Source organism: Ranitomeya variabilis, chromosome 5 (assembly GCF_051348905.1).
Source record: "Ranitomeya variabilis isolate aRanVar5 chromosome 5, aRanVar5.hap1, whole genome shotgun sequence".
NCBI classification, from domain to species: Eukaryota; Metazoa; Chordata; class Amphibia; order Anura; family Dendrobatidae; genus Ranitomeya; species Ranitomeya variabilis.
This window is the reverse complement of record NC_135236.1, coordinates 675,774,278-675,786,625: the sequence shown is the minus strand read 5'-3', so window position 1 is coordinate 675,786,625 and position 12,348 is coordinate 675,774,278. Positions and strand designations below refer to the sequence as shown.

At 43.5% G+C, this 12,348-nt stretch overlaps 1 protein-coding gene across 2 annotated transcripts in view; it reads left to right on the top strand.

Annotated features, from left to right (window-relative positions):
- LOC143777006 (E3 ubiquitin/ISG15 ligase TRIM25-like) overlaps window positions 1-12,348 on the top strand; it is a 334,722-nt gene that overhangs the window by 28,550 nt on the left and 293,824 nt on the right. The gene's annotated exons all lie outside the window — the stretch shown is intronic.

Here is a 12,348-nt window from a genome sequence, read left to right as displayed (position 1 = left end):
GTGCAATTCTATGTTCCTGTATTCTAGAGAGAAAATACAACCAACATTTTTTTTCTTACTTTACAGTTACCAAAAAATAATGAAAAACACTTACTATAATGTCATTTTTGATGCACTTTAAAAAAAAAAAAAAAAAGAAAATAAACATCACAAATCTGCAAATAACAGACATATTTGGTGTCCCTATAATCGGAACAACCTGCACAACATAATGAAAAGATTTTTTGAGGTGATTAGTAAACGGTGTGATTGATTTTTTTCTCTATTAGGCCGGGGTCAAACTTGCGAGTGCAATGCGAGAAACTCGCGCAACTCTCATCAATACCCGGCACTGAGTGTGCGGCTGCATGTATTTCTTTGTAGCTGAACCCTCCGGTTCTGAACCATAAAAAATTGAATAAAAGTGTAACACAGACTGTATTCACATGTAGCGTAAATGCTGATTTTTTTTCCACTGCTTTTTATATGCACGTTTTCTGCAGGTGTCCACACCACATGATGCAATAACAATCTTCTCTGCATTTTTGATGCATTTTTTATATGTTTGTTTTCCCACTTATTTATGTATATTTGGAGCAGGTGTGAAGATTTTTTATGCATTTTTAATAGTACAGAAAAGCTTTGATTCTACACTTAAAGATGCAATTGTATTTTCTTTTACAGGAGTTTTTTTCAAGCTAAACATAGAAGCCTATAGAGAAAAATGCCCCAAAATGAAGTTTCAGCACCATCTTTAGGGCTCATCCCCCTCAGCATTAATACCATAGGTTCCATGTTGTTTCTGAAAAGTCGGTCGTGTGTCATACAAGTATCATGCAAGTTTAATGCAATTTTTCTCCCCTAGCATGCGTATAACATGCATATGCGATCCGTATGCAATGCGATTTTAACATTAGCTTTCACATAATTTTCTTTCTAATTCTAATTTTTAATTTTTTTTTAGTGGGTTAGAAAATTTTGAATTTGTCAAATTTAAAAAAAAAATAGTATCATCATATCCTAATTTTTTTTTTTCCATGATTGGAGATTAGTGATGAGCGAGTGTACTCGTTGCTCGGGTTTTCTGGAGCACGTTCAGGTGAACTCCGAGTATTTATGACTGCTCGGAGATTTCGTTTTCATTGCTGCAGCTGAATGATTTACAGCTATTAGCCAGGCTGAGTACATGTGGGGGTTGCCTGGTTGCTAAGGAATCCCCACATGTAATGAAGCTGGATAGTAGCTGTAAATCATTCAGCTGAGGCGATGAAAACTAAATCTCCGAGCAGTCATAAATACTCGGAGGTCACCTGAGCGTGCTCGGTAAAACTCGTGCAAAGAGTACACTCGCTCATCTACACTGGAGATGTAGGAGGGCTTGTTTGTGTAGCGGGCTGATGCTTTTATTGATAACATTTTGCTTTTTATAACCAGCTGTGATAGCATTTTATTGAATTTGTATGCAGTGACTGAAAAATTGCCATCATGACTTTTTTCCCTCTTTCCTTCGTTTGCCGTATGGGTAATTACATTTATTTTTTGATAGATTGGACTTTTACGGATGCGACAATACCTGAGACGTTTCCATTTTTTTTTATTTTTGTGAGATACACATGAGGGACCATGGCAGACAACAAGCTGCCATGGTACCATGGTAGCCCAGCGGCCAAGCGATCACTTCATTTAATGCCGTTGTCAGTGATTGATAATGGCATCTAAGTGGTTAAACAGCAGGAATCAGAGTCAGCTCTGGTTACTGCTGTTACATACGCCGGCTGTGTTACACTGACGACATTTTCTGCTTTTGTGCGGGCTCAGCTCCTGACATACAGGTGCGTCTATTTGTGCTGTGGGGTTAAAATAAACAGTCGGGTCAGCCATCAGAAAGGAAGGTAGCTAGCTGGATGGCTTCATAGTGGATCTCACCATTGGTCCTGCTTCTTTGCCTCTCTTCTAACATGGAGGACAGGGAATGATGAATTGCTTGTGACAGACACGTGAACACCTAATGTCCCATATCTATTAGGGACTAACAAAAAAAACAATATTAACGGTGGAAAATAATTACCGGCACCGCGGTCTTCTGCCATGAATATCAACCGATATGGTGAGAGAGAACCACCGGACTGACTGGAAGGAAGGAGCAGGCCTCACACTTCTGTTACACGGCTGAGGTAAAGTGAAAGTTGAGCACTGATTGGTTGCTGACTGGGGTAAAATGAAAACTGAGTACTGATTGGTTGCTGTGGTGAACTATAAGCCGAGTCTGATGATTGCTGAGGTAACATAAAAGCTGAACTCTGATTGGTTGCTGTGGGTATAAAAGCAGTTTTGCTGTGAGGTATTTCTTCTGACTGAGACCCAATAAGCGTCATCCTGTATAGACCACAAAGGGGAACAGCGGGACAATCTGTGGCCCCACAATATGGGATAAAAAGGTAAGGTACAACCAATCTGTCGCTTGTTTTGAAAGTACACAGGTGCAAGTGTACTGAGATGGAGCTCTGACTGCTACTGTTTAACCTGTTTACGACCTTAGACGTATCCATACGTCCAAGTCAGTAGGCACTTACCAACCTAGGATATATGGATACGTCCAGGAGATTTTGTGTGCACAGGAGTTGTACTTGTGATTGCTGCCGGGTGGACGACCTGGAGAAGAGGGTCCTGAGTGAGATTTCCAGGTGGAAAGATAAGGTGTCACTGTCTGATGTGATCCAGAGGCTAAAAATAAAATAAAAATAAAGTGGACGTGACAAAAAAGAAACAGTGCCACACCTCACTACAGGTTGTATCTGGAATTGCATCTCAGCTCCATTACAATAAATGGTTTTCTAATTTTTGCACATTCTCATTCCTATTTCAAAATCAAAATACTATTTCTGCACCAAACGGGGCATTATTTTCATATTTTTATATAGACTTCCTTTTACAAGTTACACAAAAACAAGCAGAATTACCTTTGCAGATCCTCCCTGCAAAGACCACAATTCATTCAGAGAATATCCCAAACACATTCCAGCACTTATATAAAATCCACTTCTTTATTTTGCCATCATTATATTTCATGATAATGTATGGTGCCATCCTGCAATGCATTTAGATCTTAGTAGTTCTTACTTATAGAAGAGAACAGTGGCTTAAAGGTGTTGTCCACTACTATGACAATCCTTTCTTGATCTAAATGTTTGGCCCCAATAAAATAAAAAAAAGTTATACTCACCTCCCGTGCTGGCACCGTTCCAGCGGTGTCGACATTTGCGGTCCCGGGGTTCTCGTGTGGTTGCATGACACATGGTGCCTGGCGCCCAATCAGGGTTTGCGTCACTGTCCCCGCCTTTGGACGAATCGAAGAGGAAGTCAGAGATCAGCTGCAGCCTGGACTTCCTCTTTATGTTCAGTTTGTCCGAAGGTTGGGACAGTGACACCAGCACTGATTGGGCGCCGGGCACAACGTGTCATGCAACCGCACGATAGCCCTGGGACCACAAGTGCCAACACCACTGGAACGGCACCAGTGGAGATGAGTATAAGCTTTTTCATTTTATGAAGGGCAAACATTTAGATCAAGAAGGGGTTGTCCTAGTAGTGGACAAGTCACTAGTCCCATTGTGTGGATTGGGATAGTAGACCCAGTGGCGCCATCACCACACCTCAGGGGGTCGCACATGAAATCCCAGGTGATGGACTCGGCCTCAGGAAAATACATCCACGATTGCACAGTTAACTTTGGGGTGGTGTTTCTTGAAGGCTGTCTCAATCCCTGGGGGAGGCAGCTTGGGGTTTTTAGGAAACTGACAAGGAAATAGAGGAAATGTTGCTGGCTGGAGCTGGATACATGTGCTACAGTCGTAGTATCCGTGTTGCAGACTATACCAGAGGGAGATGCAAAAACTGTGGGACAACTAAAAGTTGGGAGACAGTGGTTATCATCTGGTATGGGGGCAGTGAAGCTACTGGCCCCGGGTTGGGATCTTGTGGACTGAGGGTATTGCATTGTGGCCATCTACCAAGAGTTGCTATAAGACCATGGACATAAGGAATAAAAAATAGTTGCATTGTTAATGTGCGTATGTGATTATTGCAACCCACAACCTCAGATCTTCACACTATTGTTTATGCTGGACCCTGGAAGTTGGAGATGCATCACTGTGACCGGAGTGCTGCAGCGGCTGCTGTGAGATTGCATAAAAAGAAGTGAATAAAATGACTATTTATTTAGAAGTCCAGAGCAAAAAAATAAAACTTAAACATGACTTGTCACATTTACAGAGGTTTTAGTATGGCTATGTACTAGGGGTAGATTGGGGTGAAAGGCGTTAACTAGCCAGAAATGAGAGCTGCAGAAGGCTACCTTAGAACACCACCCACCCCACACATCAGTCAGTTACCTGCTACTGAACAATCTATTTATTAAACCTACAGGACGTCTTACTGCATGTTAAAGATACAGTTTTTAATAATAATTTTTCATTTTGTGCTTGAATATTTTACTTTATTTGTTATTTAGAACTAACGTCATTTTTTTGTCTTTTACAGTAAGAATGTGTTCACATGTGAAATTTTTGTTGTCTTAAAAATAGGAAAATATTTCACCTTCACAAAAGAAAACGCAGTATAAACCTCACATGTGAACACAGCCTATAGTAATTAGTAATCAGGAAATGCTTTTATACCTGATTTTTCTTCCTGAGAATTTTGCTGACAATTATTTCCACCTATAATGTAACAATGGTCATCTATTAGTGAATCAGACGGAAAATCCAAAGAAAAAAGAGTTAGTAAATTCAGTTTCTTATACTTAAAGAAATTACCATATTTATTGCTGCAGCATCCACCACCATATTGGTTTATCATCAGTTACTGATAAATCTTCAGAATAGTATTAACATACCGTATACCGTATATATTTTCTATTTTTGTAAAAAAAAATCCACAAAACAACATTTGTTAGGTATTTGTTGAAAATATAAACTTGAACTTGATACATTTAACATAATGCACTGTGGGGACATCATACTATGGCGGGAATATACTATGGGGCATGAAACTGTGTGTGTGGGAAAATGTACTGTTGGGATATCATACTGTGTGTGGAGAATGTACAATGCGGACATCATACAGTGTGCAGAAATAATGTACTGTGGGGACGTCATATTGTCTGAGGTGAATGTGCTGTGAGAACATCGTACTGTGTTTAGAGGGAATGTATTGTTGGGACATCATACTGTATGTGGGGGAATTAACTGTGGGGTCATCATATTGTCTGTGTGGGGGTGTACTATGGAGACAACATACAGTGTGGGAAGAATGTACTGAAGGGACTTCATATTGTCTGAGGGGGAATGCATTATGGGGACATCATACTGTGTGTGACAGAATGTACTGTAGGGGCATCATACTGTATGTAGGGGAAGGTACTGTGAGGTCACCATTCTGTATGTGAGGCAATGTACTATGGGGACATCATATTGAGTTGGGGAATGTACTATGGGGACAACATACAGTGTGTGGAGAGAATGTGCTGTGATTATATGTACTGTGCGAATGGAAATGTAACATTGGGGCACTATACTGTGTGGGGAAATGTTCCGCGAGGATATCATACTATGTTTGGGATATGTACTTTGGGGATATTATACTGTGTGTGCAGGAATGTACTGTGGGGGCATCATACTGTGTATGTGTGATGGATGCTCTGCGAATCACATTATGTGTGCCTCTTTCCTGTCTTTCAAAGTTGGGAGGTATGGTCACAGATCTGCCGATCTTAGCATAGGGAGAGGTTGCTGCAGCTTCATCAGAAGAAGGGATATAGTTATGGAGGGAAGATTAACCCCCAAACCGCTTGTGCTGTAGCGATATCCACTGTCCAACACCACCTTTGTTTTGCAGGGACAGTGGAGGCTATATTTTTGTGCATCAGCTCTGTAGCTTATTAGGCTGCCTTAAAGGCTCCCTGATAGCTGCATTGCTGTTTGCACCGCTGCTGTGCAAACCAACTGCTTTTTTAAAAGCAAAAATCCTGTTGCTCCTTTCTGCACAGTTATCTTGTTTATTTGTCCACACTTTTGTGTGCAGCAGTCCTTTTTATTGCTGCCATACTTGTCCTGAAATCATTGTAGGGAGATTGAAATTGTACTACAGTCCTTGTATTTTTTCATATATCTTCCACCCACTTTCTGCCACTTACATTGTGTTGTTTTATACTCTGGGCCTGAGTTTTGGTTCAGTCTCCCCCCAAAAAAGTGAGATTTAAATTCTCACAAAGTGGATATACTTCAGTCCTGTTAGTTTGTCGTATATCAGCCAGCCAATTTCTGCCACTTACATTGTGTTGTGTTATACACTGGGCCTGAATTTTGGTTCAGTCTCCAAAAAAAAAAGTGAGATTCAAATTCTCACAAAGTGGATATACTTCAGTCCTGTTAGTTTGTCGTATATCAGCCAGCCACTTTCTGCCACTTACATTGTGTTGTTTTTATACACTGGGCCTGAGTTTTGGTTCAGTCTCCCCCCAAAAAAGTGAGATTCAAATTCTCACAAAGTGGATAAACTTCTGTCCTGTTAGTTTGTCGTATATCAGCCAGCTACTTTCTGCCACTTACATTGTGTTGTTTTATGCACAGGGCCTGAGTTTTGGTTCAGTCTCCCCCAAAAAAAGTGAGATTCAAATTCTCACAAAGTGGATATACTTCTGTCCTGTTAGTTTGTCGTATATCAGCCAGACACTTTCTGCCACTTACATTGTGTTGTTTTATACACTGGGCCTGAGTTTTGGTTCAGTCTCCTGTTATGTTCCTGGTGGTTAGAACACATGAACTGACCTGATAAATAAACCCAAAAATACGGACAAGCTCTGGGAATGTGGGAACTTTACTGACCGCAATTCTGATCCTATCAAACCACACTATAGGCAGCTGTGGAGCGTTCCTAACTCGGCCTAGACGCCTCGTTCACAGCCTGAGAAACTAGCTACCCCTAGAGAGAAACAAAGCCTTACTTGCCTCAGAGAAATTTTCCCCAATGTGTAAGCAGCCCCCCACAAATAATAACGGTGAGTTTAAGGGGAAAACACAAACATAGAAATGAAAATAGGTTTTAGCAAATGAGGCCCGCTAATAACTAAAAAGTCAGAAGATAGCAAGGAATCTGTGCCGTCAGTATAAAATACTACAAAAGTATCCACGCAGAGAATACAAAAAGACCCCCACACCAACTCACGATGTGAGGGGTGCAACTCCGCACCCCAGAGCTTCCAGCTAGCAATCAAATAGCATATAAGCAAGCTGGACTGAACTCATAACATACTGAGAAACATTTTCAAATAGAAATGAGCAAAAAAGGACTAGCATGAACTTAGCTTCTCAACGAGGAGACAGGTCACAAGGGAAGTCCCAGAGAGATCTGAACCAGTACTGAATACAACGATAGCAGGCACCAAGTAAAGGTCCAGATGGAGTTAAATAGGCAGCAGGCCTAGCAGGAAACGAGGCAGCTGGAGTCCAGCTACAGACCAGCTGTAACACTAAAAGCCACCAGAGGGAGCCCATGAACAGAACTCACAAAGTACCACTCATGACCACAGGAGGGAGCCCGAGAACGGAATTCACAACAGTACCCCCTCCTTGAGGAGGGGTCACCGAACCCTCACCAGAGCCCCCAGGCCGATCAGGACGAGCCAAATGAAAGGCACGAACCAAATCGGCAGCATGGACATCAGAGGCAACAACCCAGGAATTATCCTCCTGACCATAGCCCTTCCATTTAACCAAGTACTGAAGCTTCCGTCTCGAAATACGAGAATCCAAGATCTTCTCCACCACATACTCCAATTCTCCCTCGACCAACACCGGAGCAGGAGGGTCAACAGACGGAACCACAGGCACCACATACCTCCGCAACAATGACCTATGGAACACATTATGAATGGCAAAAGATGCTGGGAGGTCCAAACGAAATGACACCGGATTGAGGATTTCCAAATTCTTATAAAGACCGATGAAACGAGGTTTGAACTTAGGAGAGGAAACCTTCATAGGAACATAACGAGATGACAACCATACCAAATCCCCCACATGAAGTCGGGGACCCACACAGCGACGGCGATTAGCAAAGCGCTGAGCCTTCTCCTGTGACAACGTCAAATTGTCCACTACGTGGTTCCAAATCTGCTGCAACCTATCCAGCACAGAATCCACCCCAGGACAGTCAGAAGGTTCAACCTGACCTGAGGAAAAACGAGGATGAAAACCAGAATTACAAAAAAAAGGTGAAACCAAAGTAGCGGAACTAGCCCGATTATTGAGGGCGAACTCAGCCAATGGCAAAAAAGTCACCCAATCATCCTGATCAGCAGAAACAAAACATCTCAGATAAGTTTCCAAGGTCTGATTCGTACGTTTGGTTTGGCCATTCGTCTGAGGATGGAAGGCCGAAGAAAAAGACAAATCCATCAAATTCAGGGCAGCGCCTGAATCCACAAAAGCCATAACAGAGTAGGATGACAGAGAGCAAATCAAAGTAACAGACAAAATGAATTTAGGCTGTACAGTACCAATGGTGACAGACTTAGCGAACCTCTTTGTGCGCTTAGAACAATCAGAGATAACATGAGTGGAGTCACCACAGTAAAAGCACAACCCATTCTGACGTCTGTGATTTTGCCGTTCAATTCTGGTCAGAATCCTGTCACATTGCAATAGACTCAGGCTTCTGTTCAGAAAACACCGCCAGATGGTACACAGGTTTGCGCTCCCGCAAACGCCGATCAATTTGAATGGCCAAAGACATTGACTCATTCAGACCCACAGACGTGGGGAACCCCACCATAACATCCTTAAGGGCTTCAGAAAGACCCTTTCTGAAAATCGCTGCCAGGGCACACTCATTCCATTGAGTGAGCACAGACCACTTCCTAAACTTCTGACAGTAAACCTCTGCTTCATCCTGACCCTGAGAGAGAGCCAGCAAAATCTTTTCTGCCTGGTCTACTAGATTAGGTTCCTCATAAAGCAATCCAAGCGCCAGAAAAAACGCATCCACATTTAGCAATGCAGGATCTCCTGGCGCCAGGGAGAATGCCCAATCTTGAGGGTCACCACGTAACAAAGAAATAATAATTTTAACTTGCTGAGCAGGGTCACCAGAGGAATGAGGTCTCAGAGAAAGAAACAATTTGCAATTATTTTTGAAATTCAAAAACCTAGATCTATCTCCAGAGAACAGCTCAGGAATTGGTATTTTAGGTTCTGACAAAGGACTGCGAACTACATAATCCTGAATGCTTTGTATCCTTGTAGCAAGCTGATCCACACAAGAGGACAGACCTTGAATGTCCATATCTGCAGCTGAGTCCTGAACCACCCAGAGATTAAGGGGAGGAGAGAGGCTAAACACACTGCAGAGGAAAAAAAAACAAACCTCAGAGCTTCTCTTATCCCTCTTTTGCGATGCATTAACACTTTACGGGCCTGCTGTACTGTTATGTTCCTGGTGGTTAGAATACATGAACTGACCTGATAAGTAAACCCAAAAATACGGACAAGCTCTGGGAATGTGGGAACTTTACTGACCGCAATTCTGATCCTATCAAACTACACTATAGGCAGCCGTCGAGAGTTCCTAACTCGGCCTAGACGCCTCGTTCACAGCCTGAGAAACTAGCTACCCCTAGAGAGAAACAAAGCCTCACTTGCCTCAGAGAAATTGTCCCCAAAGTGTAAGCAGCCCCCCACAAATAATAACGGTGAGTTTAAGGGGAAAACACAAACATAGAAATGAAAATAGGTTTTAGCAAATGAGGCCCGCTAATAACTAAAAAGTCAGAAGATAGCAAGGAATCTGTGCGGTCAGTATAAAATACTACAAAAGTATCCACGCAGAGAATACAAAAAGACCCCCACACCGACTCACGATGTGAGGGGCGCAACTCCGCACCCCAGAGCTTCCAGCTAGCAATCAAATAGCATATAAGCAAGCTGGACTGAACTCATAACATACTGAGAAACATTTTCAAATAGAAATGAGCAAAAAAGGACTAGCATGAACTTAGCTTCTCAACGAGGAGACAGGTCACAAGGGAAGTCCCAGAGAGATCTGAACCAGTACTGAATACAACGACAGCAGGCAACAAGTAAAGGTCCAGATGGAGTTAAATAGGCAGCAGGCCTAGCAGGAAACGAGGCAGCTGGAGTCCAGCTACAGACCAGCTGTAACACTAAAAGCCACCAGAGGGAGCCCATGAACAGAACTCACAAAGTACCACTCATGACCACAGGAGGGAGCCCGAGAACGGAATTCACAACAGTCTCCCCCCAAAAAAAAGTGAGATTCAAATTCTCACAAAATGGATAAACTTCTGTCCTGTTAGTTTGTCGTATATCAGCCAGCCACTTTCTGCCACTTACATTGTGTTGTTTTATGCACAGAGCCTGAGTTTTGGTTCAGTCTCCCCCAAAAAAGGGAGATTTAAATTCTCAACAAGTTAATATACACCTTCTACCTTGTTTTACAGTACCATATAACGGATGTTATTTTGGTTAGATTTTCCAAAAAATGAGGAAGTCTGGTGGAAGAGCCCGTGGGCGGTCATTGCCAGCTGGTACTGATGGCGGTGGTGGTAGTGGGAAAAGCACAATAGCACCCAAGGCTGGAGGTGTTGAGCCAGTGTCATCGTCTGGCTACACAAGGCCTCAAAGGCTCCCTTATCTGGGAGTAGGAAAGCAGCTTTTAAAGCTGGAGCAGCAGGAAAAAGTTTTGGCTTTCCTTGCTGACTCAGCCTCTAGCTCTTTCACCTCCTCTTCAGAAAGTTCCAAATATAAAAGCAGCGAGTCATCAGTGGATGCTCCCGGTCAGGAAAAAGATGTTTCCTTGTGTCCTTCACCCATACCAAAAGTGAAGGATGCATCAGGCGACACTACAGGTTACTCCATGGAGCTCTTTACACATACCGTGCCTGGGTTAGAAAGGGAAATTGTTAACTGCCCATTACAAGATGAATCGGACATAGAGTGCACTGATGCACAGCCACAGCTAGATTATTATGATGTTCCTTTGACTCAGATCACTACATTGCCCTCGCAGAGTACTGAGCCAGAATCTGACCCTGATGAGACTATGGTGCCCCGTCCCGAACGCTATAGCACCTTACACGGTGACACAGAGGAAGGTGCACATGACATTGAAGAGGAGGTGATAGATGACTCAGTTGTTGACCCAGATTGGCAGCCATTGGGGGAAGAGGGTGCCGCTGCCAGTAGCTCAGAAGCGGAGGAGGATGATCCTCAGCAGCCATTTACATCGTAACAGCTGTCATCTGGCAGGCCCGTATCAGGCCAAAAACGTTTGTCAAAAGCAAAAACAGTTTTAGGACAGCGTGACCATCCAGTGAAAGTAGCACAGCGTGCAATGCCTGAAAAGGTATTCCATAGTAGGAAGAGTGTAGTGTGGCAATTTTTTAACCAAGATCCGAATGATCAGTGCAAAGTTATCTGTAAGAAATGCTCAAAGACCTTTGACAGAGGGAAGAATCTTCAAAATGTAAATGCAACGTGCATGCTTAGACATTTAACCAGCATGCACTTGCAAGCCTGGACTAACTACCATTTCGTCCCGTACCGTTGGTGCACCTGCTCAGAATGAAGGTAGTCAGCAACGCTACATTGCTTCCTTCACTGTAAGCCCACCAGTTAGGACACCACCAGCAGCAAATGTGGAGGTATCATCGCAAGGCCAAAGCAGTCAGGGAATCACAAGGTTATTGGTAGGAAACACTGTATGTAGGGCAACATCAAGAATACCATCACCAACCCTCTCTCAATCCGCCATGTCCACCACCACCACCACCGCTAGTTCCACCATATGCAGCTCTCCAGTCCAGCTCACCCTACAAGAGACTCTCGTTAGGAAAAGAAAATACTCATCCTCTCATCCGCGTACACAGGGTTTGAATGCCCACATTGCTATACTAATCTCGTTAGAGATGATGCCCTACCGGTTGGTTGAAAGCAAAGCTTTCAAAGACCTGATGGCCTACGCAGTACCACGCTATGACCTACCCAGTCAGCACTTCTTTGCGAGAAAAGCCATCCCAGCCCTCCACCAGCATGTCAAAGATCGCATTGCCCGTGCACTGAGGCAATCAGTCAGTGGAAAGGTGCACCTCACAATAGATGCATGGACCAGTAGGCATGGCCAGGGACGTTACGTGTCCATCACGGCGCACTGGGTTAATGTGGTGGATGCAGGGTCCACAGGGGACAGCCATAGTGGGACAGTTCTGCCTAGCCCACGGTCTAGGAAACAGTTGGCAGTAGGCGTTCGACACCCCTCCTCCTCCTCCTCCTCCAGAAGCGAAAGCTCGTCCAC